Genomic DNA, 12,827 nt, shown 5'->3' on the forward strand with positions numbered 1-12,827 from the left:
CCTTGACAGGAATACTGTTCGTGGTATTATATATATAACTAAATTAGCGGTATCCAACAAATGATGTTCTGGGTCACACTGGTCCACATTTGGGTCGATATCTGGAAAACGCCTTCACATATACAACTACCACCACTCCCTTTTAAAACCCTCATTAATACCTTAATTTGATACCCATATCGTACAAACACATTCTAGAGTCACCCATGGCCACCTTTATGGCGATATCTCGAAAAGGCGTCCACGTATAGAACTAGGGCCCAGTCCGTTTTAAAATACTCATTAACACCTTTCGTTTGATACCCATATTGTACAAACGCATTCTAGAGTCACCCCTGGTCCACCTTTATGCCGATATCTGGAAAAGGCAACCACCTATACAACTACCACCACTCCCTTTTAAAACCCTCATTAATACCTTTAATTTGATATGGTATAATGGCGATATCTCGAAAAGACGTCCACCTATAGAACTAAGCCCCACGCCCTTTTAAAATACTCATTAACACCTTTCGTTTAATACCCATATTGTACAAACGCATTCTAGAGTCACCCCTGGTCCACCTTTATGCCGATATCTCGAAAAGGCGGCCACCTATACAACTACCACCACTCCCTTTTAAAACCCTCATTAATACCTTTAATTTGATACCCATATCGTACAAACACATTCTAGAGTCACCCCTGGTCCACCTTTATGGCGATATCCCTAAATGGCGTCCACCTATAGAACTATGGCCCAATCCCTCATAAAATACTCTTTAATACCTTTCGTTTGATACACATGTCATACAAACACATTCCAGGGTTACCCTCGGTTCATTTTCCTACATGGTTATTTTCCCTTATGTTGTCACCATAGCTCTCAACCCAGTATGTAATGTTCGGTTACACCCGAACTTAACCTTCCTTACTTGTTAATTATGAAAAATGTTAGAAAATTTAGCAACAGGGTGGGAAAAATAATTTCACTTGCAAAGTGTGCCAACACCCTTAGCCAAAGCAAATTCTTCTTCTTATGATTTGCTTGGAACAAAATTTGGGAGATGGCTACTTTTCAATATCAGATGGTGCCAGTGTTGCTCATTCTACCGTTCTCCATAAAAAATATGTGCAATCTACTCATAATGCATAAGCATGTGTTAAACTCATCTATATGAACATTTGCTAATGTGTCGCGGCTGTTAGAGAAGGCAAATACAATAAAATTCCAATGCACAAAAGGTGTGCTGTCTTTAGAGGAATCACAATAAAAACTACAACTCATCTTTATTTTTATTTTTATTTATTTTTACTGTAAGCATTGCTACAAAGAAAATTTAATTCAAATGCGACTAAGATAACGCAGCATAATAAAACAAAGGCCTTCTTATTCACGTAATTTACGTGCTTTCAAGCGAGGATCGGAGGAGCGAGAAGCTTGCTTAGCATTCGAGCACAATAACAGTAAAACAGGTAGATGTGCGCATGTATTTGTTAACAGTAAGCCGGCTAGCAAAAGCTTAACACCCTCGTATGCCAGGTGATCGTAATCGCTATCGCACACACACACACAAGCGAGCCACTTTACTCACTCACTTCGTCTTGAGTTTGCGCATAACATAACAAAAGTTCGTGGTGAAAAATGCAATGAAGTGCTTTGGAGCACGACTAAGCTAAGCTGCTGCGTTGTCGTTAAGTCATTTCGTCGTTTTACGTTTTACTACTTCTGCACTGCGCTGCTTCAGTCATATTGAAGCGGCAGCATTCAGCAAGCGTTGCGCTATGATCACTTAGTGGCAGCGGTGCTGTTGCCGTTGTTGGGGTTTGAAAATTTCAACAAAACCAACTGACAACTGGCGCGGTCCATTCAAGCGAGCTTTTCATTTCGTCGTGATAACTTCAAAACGAGAAACAAACGCGCGCGCGTCTAACTACCGCACGCACAGTCGAAGAGATCGGTTGAATCGAAATGAAAAAATCATTGCGAATTGTACGGATATTTTAAATTACAAGTTAAAAAGTATTGAAGATTTAATTCAAATACAAAAGTAAAAACAAAAAAAAACATATTAATATGTAGAAAAAAACCAAAATAGAAAAGTATTTTATAAAAGTGTAAACAAAAAAGTTATTTTTAATTAAAATAATATTTTTTCTATTAATCTAATAAAGATAAAAAAAATACAAATATGAGAATATTTAGTGTTGCAATAAAAACCGAAAAAATATAAAAAACTTAAAAAAGAATTTTGTTTAAAACAAAATTCTAGGATTGAGCGCATGAAATCCGTTACGAAAAGTTGAAAGGATACGCGAACGTGCCACACAAAGCGTGACAGTTAGAACACAAAATAAATTGTGCAGCAAAACATTTCACTGTTGATCTGTGGCAGGATAATATCAATATAATCTCAAACTTAAATATGTGTGAATAAATTTAAACAGATTTGAATATTAAATTTCGAAATTTTGCGTGAAATTCGTTTGTTGTACCAAATATTTGTATGGGAAGGATAATATTATGCAGCAAACTTTGCGCAAATTTCTATAAAAAAAAAAATTGTGTAAAAAGGTTTTTGTGAAAAAAGCAGCTGGTTTCATGCTAATTCTAATTAAATAAACCGAAAACCACAATTCTTTCAACGAAACCGCTTCAAATTGCAGATTTCATTTGGATAAATTTTGTGTAAGTAAATAATTAAAAAAAATTGTTTTTTGTGAGTTTGGAAAACAAAATTGTATATATTTGCTTTTTGTTTTTCTTATTGACAGAGACTTTAAATTAAAAGATAATTTTTAAGAAAAAAAGGAAAAAATGTTGAAATTTTAATTAAAAAAGGCTAAAAAAACAGCTAGAGGCACAAAAATTTAGTCTCACTAATGCTGAAAACTAACACTTAAAGATCTAAATTTAAAGAAAGTGTTCAAAAAAATGATCAACAACAAAAAAATAACAAGAACATAAAACTGAATAAGAAAACACAGTCATTCCGGTTTTCATCAAATGTTGTTTTTTTTTTTTTTTGTGGGAAATGTATTATAATATTTAAAATAATTCCTATTTATATGAAAATTAAAAAAAACTAAGTTTGTGAGGTATGAAAAATATTAAAAAAATTTTTAGAATTTTCTATATGTGTATACTTAGAATTTTAAATTTGACCAAACAAAGCAACAACGTCTTGTTATTTCAAAAAAGTTTTCAAAAATTTGGAATCATAATTTTTTTTTTAAATTTAAAGCGAAATATTTTTAACAATATTTGTTTATTCAAAAATAATTGAGGAGATGTGTGGAATAACGGTATAACTCAAGAATCAACCTTTTGAGAAAAGTGAAAAAAACTTAACAATGCAGGTAAAAATAAATTTATAATAATCCTACTTGGTAGGATTTTAGATAGTATGATTCTTTGATAAGAAAAAGTAACAAATTTTATATATACATAATTTTATTAGAAAATGGATGATTTCTAGTTTTCAGTCATACCGTTATTCCATAGATCGAATATCAAATATTTTGATTGAGATACTTTATTAAACAAAATAGAGGATACATTAATAACCATTGTTAAATACATTATATTCTATTATTTAGATGTGCCTATAACTTTTTGTTATTTCTTTTTGTTATTTTTAGCAATTTTTTTTACTACTTTTATCATTTTTAAACTTTTCCTATTTTTAAAAATGGAGTTCTCTGTCTGCTTAGTCGTTTTTGAAACCACTTCAGTTCGTTTATTTTTCAGTTCTTTCTGGTCTACGACATTGAATATATTTTCAAACCATTTCTATGCTTCACTACTGCAAAATTTTATTAGAGAGTTAAATCGTTTTTCCATAAATGAAGCTAATATCTTTGTTAAAATATCACTATTATTTTCTAAGATTTATATGGTATGTGTATGAATCGTGCTATTATATATTTGCAAAAGATTGGAATATAAAAATTTGTCTCAAACAAAGTTTTTGAAAATCTGGAATAGCTGTTTTCAAAGCCAAAGACAACGACAAACTATGATAAAAACGTAAATTTAGCAAAATTTTATGAAAATGATAAAGGCTGCTGAGTGCATTACATTACTTGGGCTACCGTTCTAAAAACGACCTATCTGATCTTAAATTCAATAAATTTTTATATTGGCTGTGGAGTTTACGAAAAATTTCTGAGATACCGAATTCTGAAATAGGATGTTTTTAGAAAGTATTCTCACATCTTTTGCTTGTGTTTAAGTAAAATCGCTTTTTACATTTTATTAAAGCTTTTGGCTTATTTTTTAAGAACTTTACTCAAAAATGTTGCAAAAACAATTCCATACAATAAAAATAAAAGGCACTATTTTTTTTTAAATCATAAAAATATTGCGATGCTCTAAATCATATCTGTTTCAAAATTTTCTTCAATACTTATTCACTACTTTTTAATTTACTTAAAATCGTTTTTTACAAAATCGTAAATCAATTTTAAAATATTTTGCGCTAAATAGCTCTTTAAGCACAACAACAAAATAACAATGTTTAACAACAATCAATAAACAAAACAAACGATATAACCAAAACTCACACACGCGTTCACACATCTAAACAAGCAACAACAATTAATTGATCAGCAAGCGAATGGGGCTCGGTGGCAGCGGTGCCCAATTCGCGTATCAACATAAATTAGCCACATTTCGCAAATTTTGTAATACCAAGCAAAGCAAAAAGAAATAAATGAATAGAAGAAAAAAAACCTCGAGCAAACACACAAAATCGCCACAGCATCCACCAACAACAACAAGTGGGCTAAATATGAACAGGAACAACAAAAACAATTAGCAAGCGCATGGATGGCAAATGTCGCATTTAGCGACGTGGTCCATTGCCAATTGACAGTGACGCTGCTGCGTAGATTTCTTGTATTGGCAGCATTTTAGCGCATCAGTTGGCTTTGGCTGGCTCATTGCATCTTCATATAGAAGGGCGCGCAATTTCTGTCACCAAATGACTTTGTTAAGTCAACGCCAAAGAGCGTTAGCTGGTTAATGAGGTTGTGCGAAAGCAGTTGCGTCAAATTGCCCACAATCGTTTGTATCGAATCGAATCTGCAAAATCACGCTAAACTATCGATATCATCGGTTTCCTTTTACCACTGCTGCCGTTTTTTTTTACCAATTTGGTGTGACTAAGTTATCTTTTAGTCATGCTAATTGACATTTTGTATTGTTTAAAATACTTAAATGTAGGGAAATTTTTTTGATAACGTTAATGTAGACTTAAAGCTCGTTGAATATCGAGTTTGGTTTGAGTTATAATCCTAAAAAGAGTGAACATCTCAAAACTTTATAATTTACTGCGTAACTGCAAGATCTGCTTACGTTACATTTCACTCTAAACTTCAACTTCTTTCAATATCATAAATTGTAGTCTACACAGAAAAAACCGTAATTGCTTTCCAATTGAACTTTGGTTCGGTTTGTTTATCAAACAAATTTATGAACTTTGAAAATAGTATTCTTATTTAGTACGACATTTAATTAAATTTGCTCTAACTGTTCATATATGTTGTGTATCTAAGGGAAGAAAAATAATGTAATTTGAAATTTTTTTCAATTAGGGATTTATTTATTTGGTGAGCACTTTGAAATTAAATTGTGTAGCCCATTGTGTATCGTTTCTGTTTTTTTGTACTTAATTTAAGAGTTTTTAAACCGGTGTCTTAGTAAATTTTAGTATTCATTTTGAATTTGAGGTAAAAATAAACATTTTTGCAAAGAAATAAAAACTGAAACTTTTCTTAAGTTTGTATCACAGTTGGTCCCAAACAGCATGTTTCTTCATTAATTACTTGCTGTTATTGTTAGACTGCATTTATTGTTAGCATAGTTAATACACCGAAAGAACTCTAGTAACTCTACTAAAATCAACCAAACGGGTTTATTGTTCCTGAATTAACAGACAATGCGTAGTCATTTCAAAAGAAGAGAAAATGTTGGATTCGAGTCATTAATAGTCTGTAAAGAACATATTCTCAACTAATATAGGCAACTGATTTTTCTGCTGAAGCACCTGGATTCGTCGGTCATTTCAACAGCGATCAACTGTCAGTATTATGCAAATGCATCAGACAATTTTGAAAAGAAACTTATAGCCACGGCACTTACTTCTTTGTTCTTAATACAATGATGCTTTCACTGTTATTCTAATTTGTTATTTTAACAGATTTCATTGTTATTTTCAGGGTGACAGCCACAACCATCAAGTTAGCATATGATGAACAGTTTTTTTTTTTGCTGATTTGACTGTTGATATAGCCAAACGACGCCAACAACTTGTGCGAAGTTGATTCAACAGCTTTTTGCGATGGAAAAAAGTATACAAAAATATCGGTTGAATTTATCTGCTTTTTCTTTCAGTGTACCTCCTGCTTTACAGCTATTTATTGTTGTGCTACCAATTCGAATTTAAATAATTAAATTGATTGTATTTATCCATGTACTTTTCATTTTTTGTTGCTGTTTTAATTTGTGTCTGGAAAGCAATGTTGTTGTTGCATACAAATTGTTATGCACATGAATAGCTTCTTTGTTTTTGCATCAAACAATATTTTCTAATTTTGGCTCTTTAAATTTTGACATTTAGCTTAGCCCTTCGTAGGAGTGGCACGAGTGCTCGAAATGCCGAGAAATGTTAAGTTGAGTCTCGCTCTCTTGGCCTAAATCTCCTCAAGAGTGTATCTCGTTAAATTATTTTTACTAGAGTTCGCCCAGTGGTTGAAATTCAACCACAGGAAAGGAAAGGACAGGAAAGGAAAGGAATGGAAGGAAAATCAATAGAAGGGAAATGAAAATAAAAGAAATATAATTTGTCATTTTAATATAATAATAGGAACATTCGATGGATAATGTAATGAATAAGTAAGCTCAAAATAGGGAAATTTTATATCGCTCTGGCAGGAAGGGTATGATTTAATCAATCTGCTTCTCGTAAACAAAAGGTAGGAAAAAGAAAGGTAAGAAAAGGAAACGAAAGGAAAGGAAAGGAAAGGAAGTAAAATCAATGGAAGGGAAATGAAAATAAAAGAAATGAGAGAAAAGAAAAGTAGAGAAATGGAAAGGAAAGTAAAAGAAAGGAATGGAAAGGTAAGGAAAGGAAAGGAAAGAAATGGAAAGGAAAGGAAAGGAAAAGAAGGAAAGGAAAGGAAAGGAAGGAATATGAATGGAAGAGAAATGAAAGTAAAAGCAATTAAATAAACAGAAAACTAAAAGAAAGGAAAGGAAAATAAAGAAAAGGTAAGGAAAGGGAAGGAAAAGAAAGGAAGGGAAAGGAAGTAAAATCAATGGAAGGGAAATGAAAATAAAAGAAATGAAAGAAAAGAAAATTAGAGGAATGAAAAGAAAGTAAAGGAAAGGAAAGGAAGTAAAATCAATGGAAGGGAAATGAAAATAAAAGAAATGAAAGAAAAGAAAAGTAGAGGAATGGAAAGGAAAGTAAAGGAAAAGAATGGAAAGGTAAGGAAAGGAAAGGAAAGAAATGGAAAGGAAAGGAAGGGAAAGGAAAGGAAAGGAAAGGAAAGGAAAGGAAGGAATATGAATGGAAGAGAAATGAAAGTAAAGGAAATTAAATAAAAAGAAAATTAATAGAAAGGAAAGGAAAATAAAGAAAAAGTAAGGAAAGGAAAGGAAAAGAAAGGAAGGGAAGGGAGAGGAAAGTAAAGTAAAGTAAAGTAAAGGAAAGGAAAGAAAAGGAAAGGAAAGGAAAGGAAAAGAAAGGAAAGGAAAGGAAAGTAGAGGAAAGGAAGGAAACGAAAGGAAATGAAAGGAAAGGAAATGAAAGGAAAGGAAAGAAAAGAAAAGAAAAGAAAACAAAGGAAAGGAAAATAAAAGAATAGAACGGAAAAGAAAGGAAAGCAAAAGAAAGAAATGAAATAGACTTGATGCATGATCAGCTATGTATTTTTGTTTTGCAACTCCTCGGCCATGCTCACGATTCAGCATAGTACACAAAAAGCAAGTACACACACACAGCGTGTCTATAGTATGAATAAGTGCATGTGTAGTGGCGTTACTTTTATGTTAAATATTTTATATTAAAATGATTTTTCAAATTTTTTTGTATTTATGGATAACAGTGCAGCTCAAAATTTCCTATCAATACATATATAATAAAATAGTATACCTTAGAATTATAGTTTAGCAGAAAACGGTTCCACATTTTTTCATCTTGTCTATTTATATATAAGATAACTAACAGAACGTTGTCAGTTTCAAAAACGACACATTATTTTCCACTTTGAGTTTTTTTAGCCTTTTATTGCTTCTGAATTAGATTATTAAAATGTTGATGTAAATAGCAAGAAGATGATTGGGAAATGCTAAGTCGGAAAGCGGTGTATGCATCTTCTTTGTAATTTTTTTCTTTTCCAAATGGCTCAAAATTTCACCTCGGTACCGTTGAAAATGCTTTAACCAAGAAGGCAATCCTGTGGTGTTGTTGTTGTGAGACACTCCCACAAAGTTTTGGGGTGTGTTATGAATGTTGATAGTCGTTTGCTGGATATATATTCAGTACGTTCCGGCAACAAGCACCACAAGCACGATTTAGTATGACCACATTGAACCTTCTACCCTCCGCGCCCCCCCATTCCTTTATTCCGTGCGAAACTTTAGGTCGACAGAATCTCGCCTGCTATATATGTGTATGATATATTAACATTTATAACGCAATTCGCCTCGTGTTGTCAATTGGGTTGCGAAAGTTGCGCTTATCAACACCTTGAATCCCGAGGCATTATTATGGATAACTGCCTTTAGCATCAATGGAAAGAAACTTTTACTGAGGTCGGAAATATGGATAGAAGAAGATTTTATCTCCCTTTGAGCTACCAATCGAGGTCAGGTATCGCAAAGCAAGGGTGACTGGCGTAATCTGCCTTGCAATGGGCAATTTTTTCTAGATGGCTGAGAGCCAAATAATAATGATGTTGGGTTAAACTTCTGATTTCGAGTATGTAGCTAATTTGAAAAAAGTAAAAGAAATAAATTTTTCAGTTTACCAAGGATTTCTTAAATATCTTGTTCCGCGCGCCACCTAGCGTAACTTTTTTTTTGTGATAGCATTGTTTTTTGTCGATTTCCTTTTGCCCTCGTTATCCATTTATCAACCAACAACTGAAATCATTGGTATGATATGAAAGAAAAGATAATATAAAAATGGCCAAAACAAAATGATAAATTTGCCAAAGAAAAATTTGTGTCTACCTAGCAACAAAGCTAAATTAAAATATTTAAATATATGCAAAAGACTAACAAAATTCGAATTAGTCGAAATTATGTCTGGCATTAAGCGCAACAGACGCAACGTCAAATGTAAGTCAATGTCAAAGCAAAGAAATGTTAAATTTTATGCAGAAAAAAAAGTTAACCAAAAGCTGCAAAAATAAATGTGGCGATAAACAAAAAATTAATAGGTATGTTACATTCATATGCGAAATTGAATGCAACAACAACAACACTGTTGTCACTCTTTAACAACTAAAAAAATATGGAAACAATAAAAAAGAGCTAAACAAAAACATACACGACTTTTTTTAAATATCAATTTATTTGTACAAAATACTTTGTCAAAAAAAAAACTGAAACTATGCGTATCGGTAAAACAACTTGAGTTTAAATGTATGGGTTACGCTAAATTTAAGATTTTGCATATTAAAATCGTATGAAGAATGAATTCGAAGCACCAGAGACAAGCCGAAGCAAAAATATCTATTTGAACGAATGCATCAACTTTTATCAGGCTTGCGAGATATTATTAAGATGTGCATTTCAGTCTAGCGATTATTGAACTTTGTAGGAAACCTATTATGTAAATAGGTCTAGACTTCTACCCTTTTTATTATGTATTAAGTTTTAACAACAGTTTTGTGTCTAAGCTTTTCTAAAGATCAAATTCATATTTTCTAAAACGACTGTGTTGCGTATGAATATTCGCTTAAAAGTTTGTTTTTTTTAATACAATTTTACTTTTGATTGTGTTATCATTTATGGTTTCTGCTACTGTTGTCGTAAGTGTCGTCACATTTATCATGATCGTATTTAATTTCACTGTAAATGTTGGTGCTTTGGCGCATGCGTGTCCTCTCATGCATAGCAAAATCATTCTTACTTAACTATTTCTTCGCTGAAATAAATATAATGGTATCACATATTTATTTGTTTGTATGTACAATATGAGATGTAATAAATAGCATAAACCTTGTTAACATTAAACTTCAAAATAATATAATATGTCATCAAAACATCAAACTCGTTTAAGTCAACCCCCACTTAGAAGGTAAAACAAAAGACTTAAGCAACAAACTGTTTTTTTTTTTTTTGTGCAATAGTATGTTACAAGCATTCACGTGCACAGTTGTAAGAAACTTCTTGAAACTAATTTGATCACAGTTAAAGTTGCTAGTGTATCTGAACTGAGAAACACGGAATGAACAATAGAACAGAATAAAAAGTAAAAGCTTTTTTAACAACAGACTTTGATATTTTAACACGGTTTGAGCTCACCTATAGAAACAACTTAATAATTTGAAAACTAACGCTAAGCGCTCAAGGAATAAGAAAAAAATTGGTTAGATTGTCAGCGTTATACACAGGCCCGCACATATAGTAGCACACCTAGATCAAAACAGCGATCAACTCCAAAAATTTCAATGCTCAGAAAACGCGTTAAACCGACTGCCTCTCCTATATGCGCTAATGTAATTTTTATTTTCTACAAAGACTTTTGCAGCTGATTAGAGGTATTTGTCAATCGAGTACATAGTTAGGTAGCTATTGCATTGGGCAGCCCTTAGGCACTCATAACTTCGAAATTTCAAAATTTTGAGTTAGCTCACTATTGATCTAGGTTGTTTTAAAGCGCATCCAACACAAAATATTTTGTGAGAATACCAAATAAAGCTCTGTAGTCTGCGATCAGTAATCTTGCATTGATTTCAACGGAGTTTTTAGAGTATATTACAGTTCAACGTGTGTGCCTGCCAAGGTTCACTCAACTCCATAAAGTAGCATTCAAACCCTACCCCGCGAAGGAGGTGGTCTTAGATATGAACTCTTACTTTACTCGAGATTTATCTGAAATATCAACGCATTTTTTCCTATTTCTGTTCCCTTCTCTATCTGCTTTCTTTGATTTACTGAACACCATATTATTTAAGATTTCACTCCTATAAAGCCTTCCGAAACCTCTTCGAAGCGTAGACATGAGAATCTCGAATAGCTTTTACATATTCACATCATAAGGCTGCTCGCCTAATTTGGCCCCCTTTCTCTTAAACTGTAAACTTTGTTGCTATCTTGCCAAACTTCTTCTTTAATCGTTACTCCCATATTAACTTAGGCATATTCAGCTACGCAATTGTAAATTGTTTTAAAACATTGATCAAAACTTTATCCATTCATATTGATCCATCCTAATGTACACATACTAGTTTTTCATTCTAGTTAAACACAATCTAGCATTTGTTTTGATTTGCGTTTTTATATAATTACAAACATCAATTGAATTTAAAGCGAATTGGCAACTCAGACCGTTTGCGTGTATGTTGTAGTGACGCACTGGTGCGTGTCGCCGCAAGATTATTTATTGTTATTTTTATATTGTTTATACTACATACTTCAATCTAACTTAGATAGTTTCTTCAATAAATTTTTGTTGCAATCGAACGTTTGCCAATAAATTCATTGAGTTTCCTCAGCGGCTAAGTAACTTCAATTTAACCTCGTTTTAAATGCTCTAGTTGTAAGTAATGGGGGAAAATAAAAACATAAACAATAGCAAAAATACTATTTATCACTGTAATTACATTGTTTCACTATTTTGTAATACTTAAATTAGGTGCTTTTATTTTCGTTAAGTTTTACTTATTTTTTTAATGCTCCAATTAAGCTTAGAATCAAACAAGTTCGGAGCAAAGTTTAATTTATTTTTAGGGATTATGGAAAATTCTAGGTCTCGAAAAAGAATACATGGGCCAACTACAACAAAATAAAAATCCCTGCAAACATTCTCTATCGCGCGAGTCACTTATTCGATACGTAATTCATAATCGATATGGTCTTTATTTCGAAATCTAATCAGCCTTCGGGAAGAACTCTCCCTCCAATACGAATCGGCATAGCATTTCGAAAATATTGCAATTGGAATAGAAGTAAATAAAGCGATAGGATATATTGGGAAATTGAAAATGGCAAAGAAGATTCATAATGATGTGAGAAATTTTTTTGAAAAAACTAGGCCAGTTGCAGTTTCTGAGGCACAGAGAAATAAATTCATATCAACTTAGTAATTACAAAACGTTTCGAATTAGTTACTTCTTGGCGATGGATGATAAAATAATCAGAAGATTGCTGGCAGGGATATTTCTCCATCTGGTAAAAGCCATAAAAAGTCTATAAATGAGCGATCCCCTTCGGAGTTTCAAAATTCGCTTTAGAACTGACATATCAAGTAAAAAAAAACGAGGCAGACTCTACATATATAAATATATAAAACAAATTTTCAGCGAAAATCCTTCGACTTAAAAATAAGTTCTGAAGAAGGACTTTCTAGAAGTTAAGTAAATTGTGATATAAGACATTTTCGAACAATTGGAAGAGGGCTTCTCAAACCCCTAGCAAAGATGAGTTGAGATCGTCTATCTTCCACTTCTTCGTCGATTTGCTTTTGCGCAGTCCAGTAAAAATTGTTTCACTTAAATTTTTTCTCAAGTGAGCTTCCCCCCAGTGCAGTTACCACCTTACCTAACCTAACCTCATATAATTTGAATGAAAAAAACCATTTACATTTTAAAACTCACACTTACTGAATAGA

The 12,827-nt window shown here is 32.4% G+C and overlaps 1 protein-coding gene across 1 annotated transcript in view; it reads left to right on the top strand.

Moving 5' to 3' along the window:
* Positions 1–1,768: 1,768 nt before the first annotated feature.
* dsb (debris buster) overlaps positions 1,769–12,827 on the top strand; it is a 117,402-nt gene continuing 106,343 nt past the window's right edge. The window contains exon 1 of the mRNA XM_067790451.1: positions 1,769–2,668. The gene's annotated coding sequence lies outside the window, so the exon portion shown is untranslated. The remainder of the gene's footprint in view (positions 2,669–12,827) is intronic.

This window comes from Eurosta solidaginis, chromosome 5, assembly GCF_040869045.1.
Source record: "Eurosta solidaginis isolate ZX-2024a chromosome 5, ASM4086904v1, whole genome shotgun sequence".
NCBI classification, from domain to species: Eukaryota; Metazoa; Arthropoda; class Insecta; order Diptera; family Tephritidae; genus Eurosta; species Eurosta solidaginis.